Here is a 4931-nt window from a genome sequence, read left to right as displayed (position 1 = left end):
ACAATTGAGAAGCCAAATCACGGGATTCCGTCAAAATGGTCATGAAAGTTTGTTTGAAGCATGGGAAAGGTATAAGGAGTTGCAAAGAGAGTGCCCTCATCACGGGTTAGATCCATGGTTCCTTGCCATTACATTTTATAATGGTTGTTGTGCCTAGTCTCGTCGAGTTCTAGATTCCGCTAACAACGGGAGGTTTGACCAAATTGATACGGAACTTGCTCATTCTACCATTGAATCCATGGCGGTGCATGATTCCCAATACGTCAACTCTCGTAACACGCCATTGAAAGACAAGGAAGAGGATACAACTATATCTCTTTTGAAAGCTCAAGTGTCTCTTCTCCAACAACAAATGGATAACCGAGGAGCAAGCTCATCCCAATCTCATGAACAAGTGAATGTTACTAGCCAAGTGATGGTGTGTGAAGCTTGTGGAGGTGCGGGACATTGCACCACTTTGTGTAGGGCATCTATTGAAGAGGTGAATGCTTTTCAAAGTTTTAGACAAAATCTCAGTCCTTTCTCCAACACCTACAATGAAGCTACAAAGTATCATCCAAACTTGTCCTACAAGAGCACCAATGTGTTAAATCCACAACATCAAATCCAAAATGTGCCACAACAACCAAGGCATGTTCAAGCACCCCCACCGGGTTTTCAAAATCAAATTCAAAGGCCTCATTATCAACAAAATTTCCGACAAAGCTTTCAACAACCCTTCCAAAATCAACAAACTCACGGTCAATCATCAAATTACCAACAATCCAACCAAGGATCAAATAAGATTGAGTCTTTGTTGACACAAGTGGTTGAGACACAAAGGAATATGGCCGCCCACATTCAAAAGAGCGATCAAGCTAGGGATGCGACAATCAAAATGCTTGAAACCCAAATAGCCCAACTTGCCACCTCAAGTGCCCAAAGACAACAAGGTCAATTACCACCTCAAGGTGCACAACCTCATGACACCGCAAATGCTATCACTTTGAGGACTGGTACCACTTATGATGAACCCCTTATGCCTAACGATGATGGTGGGGTAGTTGGTGAGAAAGTGGTGATGTTGAAGATGGCAACAAGGTTGATAGGTCAAGAAAGGTTGAGGATGTTTCAAAGAAAGTTGATGAGCCAATAGTGGTGGAAGATATGGAGGATGTTCCCCCAAAGAAGGATGATCAAGTCAAAGAGCCGGAAAAGATTCAAGTACCATTCCCTCATAGATTAAAGAAGGCCCAAAAGGAGACTCAATTTGGTAAGTTCATGGAAGTGGTGAAGAATTTGCAGGTAACCGTTCCTTTTACCGAATTAATCACCCAAATCCCTTCTTATACTAAGTTCATGAAAGACATTTTAACTAGGAAGAGGACTTTTGATAATGTCGAAACTATAGCGTTCACCGCCGAGTGTAGTGCTCTTTTACAAAATAAGTCCCCTCCCAAGTTAAAAGATCCTGGTAGCTTTTCTATTCCATGCACTATTGGCACCTACACTATTGATAAAGCCTTATGCGATCTAGGTGCTAGTGTGAGTGTGATGCCATACTCAATTTGTGAAAGGCTAAACATGGGTGTCTTAAAATGTACTAGTGTCACCTTGCAAATGGCGGACCGTTCTATAAAACGCCCTTTGGGTGTTTTGGAGGAGTTGGAAAGTTTTTCATTCCGGTTGATTTTATTGTTCTTGACATTGCCAAAGATTCACAAATCTCAATCATTTTGGGAAGGCTATTTTTACATACCGTGGGCGCGGTCATTGATGTCAAGAATGGTAAGTTAACATTTGAAGTAGGTGATGACAAGGTCACTTATAATTTGAATAATGCTATGAAGAGTCCAATGCTAGAGGAGTCATGTTATTTCCTTGAAGTTTTGGATGTTGTTGATGTTATTGTAGATGACTCATTGCCTCGATCTTTAAGCAAAGATCCTTTGGAGGCACTGTTGTTGTTGGAATCTTTTTCAGGTGATGGAGATATTGGAAGTGAAGAAATTGATGCTTTGGAGGTGGAATTAGATGGAGAGGAGCTACCATTGGAGGAAAGCTCTCAATTCATAGGTTTGGTTGCTACTTCTACCAAGGTTGAGGTACAAAAACCCGAGCTTAAACCCCTCCCCTTAAATTTAAAATATGCTTTTCTTGACGAGTCGGAAATGTGTCCGGTCATAGTTAGTGCCCACTTGAGTGAGAGTCAATTGTCTTCATTGTTGGATGTGTTGAGAACACATAGGAATGCCATTGGTTATACACTTGATGATTTGAGGGGTATAAGCCCCGATTTTTGCATTCATAGAATTCATCTTGAAGAGGATCATAAACCATGTGTCCAAGGTCAACGTCGTTTAAATCCTAACATGCAAGACGTGGTAAAAAAGGAAGTCATGAAACTTTTGGATGCGGGAATTATTTATGCAATTTCCGATTCGAAATGGGTAAGTCCGGTCCAAGTGGTTCCTAAGAAAGGAGGGACCACTGTAGTAAAAAATGATAAAGATGAACTCATCCCCACTAGAATTGTGACAGGATGGCGCATGTGCATTGACTATAGGAGGTTGAATTTGGCCACAAAAAAAGACCATTACCCATTGCCCTTTATTGACCAGATGTTAGAGAGGTTGGCATGTCATAAATACTTTTGCTACTTAGATGGTTATTCGGGATTCTTTCAAATACCAATTCACCCCGATGACCAAGAAAAGACCACTTTTACTTTCCCTTATGGTACCTTTGCCTACCGTAGGATGCCCTTTGGTCTATGTAATGCACCCACAACCTTCTAACGTTGCATGACTAGTATTTTCTCGGATTTTATTGTGTCAATCATGGAAGTTTTTATGGATGATTTTAGTGTCTATGGCACTGCATTTGATGCATGTTTGGCTAACTTAACCAAGGTTTTGAAAAGATGTGAAGTAGTAGATTTGGTTTTAAATTGGGAGAAGTGCCACTTCATGGTGAATGAAGGAGTGGTGCTTGGTCATCTTGTTTCGGAAAGAGGTATTGAAGTGGATCGTGCTAAGGTCCAAGTTATTGAACAACTTCCCCCTCTCGTGAATGTTAAAGGTGTAAGGAGCTTTTTAGGCCATGTGGGGTTCTACCGTCGTTTCATTAAGGATTTTTCCAAAATTGCCAAGCCCCTTACCGAGCTCCTTTTAAAGGATGCTCCTTTTGTGTTTACTAATGCTTGTCTTGAGTCATTTAATAGGATTAAGAAGGCTTTGATCTCTGCACCTATCATCCAATCACCGGATTGGAATTTACCATTTGAATTGATGTGCGATGCTAGTGACTATGCGGTAGGTGCCGTTCTTGGACAAAGAAAGGACAAAGTGCTCCATGCTATCTACTATGCAAGCAAAACTTTGGATGAAACTCAAATAAACTATGCCACCACCGAGAAGGAGCTTCTTGCTATTGTTTATGCCTTAGACAAATTCCGCTCCTATCTGATTGGATCCAAATTCATTGTCCACTCCGATCATGCCGCCTTAAAACATCTACTGTCAAAGAAAGAAGCAAATCCAAGGCTTATTCGATGGATCTTGCTCTTGCAAGAATTTGATCTTGAGATTCGTGACAAGAAAGGGGCTGAAAATGTTGTTGCCGATCACCTTTCCCGCTTGAGAGTTGATGATGGAAGTATTCATATTCCAATTAATGATTCTTTTGCTGATGACTCCTTGATAATGGTGGATTCAAATACTCCGTGGTATGCCGATATTGCCAACTACCTTTCATATCAACAAGAGAAGAAGTTCATGCATGATGCCAAGTTTTATCTATGGGATGATCCTTATTTGTTCAAGCATTGCTCCGATGGATTGTATCGGAGATGTATTCCACAATGGGATGTGAAAGGTGTTCTAGAAGGTTGTCATTCTTCCCCTTATGGTGGTCACTATGGACCATCTAAGACCGTTACTAAGATTCTCCAATCCGGGTTCTATTGGCCCACCATGTTCCAAGATGCCAAGAATTTCGTGATGACATGTGATGCTTGCCAAAGAACCGGGTCTATTTCAAGGAGGCATGAGATGCCTCAAACAGGGATACTTGAAGTTGGAATTTTCGATGTATGGGGTATTGATTACCAAGGCCCTTTTCCTTCATCATAGGGTAATCGTTACATCTTAGTCGCCATTTACTACGTCTCTAAATGGGTAGAGGCAATTGCTACTCCAACCAATGATGCTCGTCATGTAATAAACTTGTTCAAGAAAATCATATTTCCACGCTTTGGTGTCCCTAGGGCAGTGATTAGTGATCGTGGCACGCATTTTGGGGAAAAACAACTTGATGCATTGCTTGCTAAGTATGGAGTTTCCCATAGAAGAGGCTTGGCCTATCATCCACAAACAAGTGACCAAGTTGAAGTTTCAAATCGTGAGCTCAAGTACATACTTGAGAAAGTTGTTACCAAGTCAAGAAAGGATTGGAAAATGAAGCTAGATGACGCCTTGTGGGCATATAGGACCACTTTTAAGACACCTATTGGCACCTCGCCATATAGGTTGGTCTATGGAAAAGCTTGTCATTTACCCGTGGAGATGGAGCAAAAAGTATACTGGGCAATCAAGGAGCTTAATTTTGATGCTAGTTTATGTGGTGAGAAAAGGTTATTGCAACTTAATGAGCTTGATGAATTTCGTTTGCAGGCCTATGAGAGCTCCCGTCTTTATAAGGAGAAAACAAAACGTTGGCATGACAAGAAAATACTCAAGAAAGATTTTCAAATTGGTGACAAGGTGCTCTTGTTTAACTCCCGAATGAAGATTTTTCCGGGAAAATTGCGATCAAAGTGGTCCGGATCATACACCGTCATTAATGTCAACAAGCTTGGCTCTATGGAAGTAATGACCACCAATGGAGAGAAGTTCAAAGTTAATGGCCATCGTTTGAAGATTTATCATGAGAATGCTATCATTGGAGTTGTG

The 4931-nt window shown here is 41.1% G+C and overlaps 1 non-coding gene across 1 annotated transcript; it reads right to left on the bottom strand.

Moving 5' to 3' along the window:
- On the bottom strand, positions 1-108 carry LOC141624918 (small nucleolar RNA R71). The gene has a single exon (XR_012534720.1). It is a non-coding gene; the product is annotated as a small nucleolar RNA R71 (small nucleolar RNA).
- Positions 109-4931: the final 4823 nt, after the last annotated feature.

This window comes from Silene latifolia, chromosome X (genome assembly GCF_048544455.1).
Source record: "Silene latifolia isolate original U9 population chromosome X, ASM4854445v1, whole genome shotgun sequence".
NCBI classification, from domain to species: Eukaryota; Viridiplantae; Streptophyta; class Magnoliopsida; order Caryophyllales; family Caryophyllaceae; genus Silene; species Silene latifolia.
Note: the sequence above shows the minus strand (reverse complement) of the source record. Positions and strands in the feature narration are given on the sequence as shown.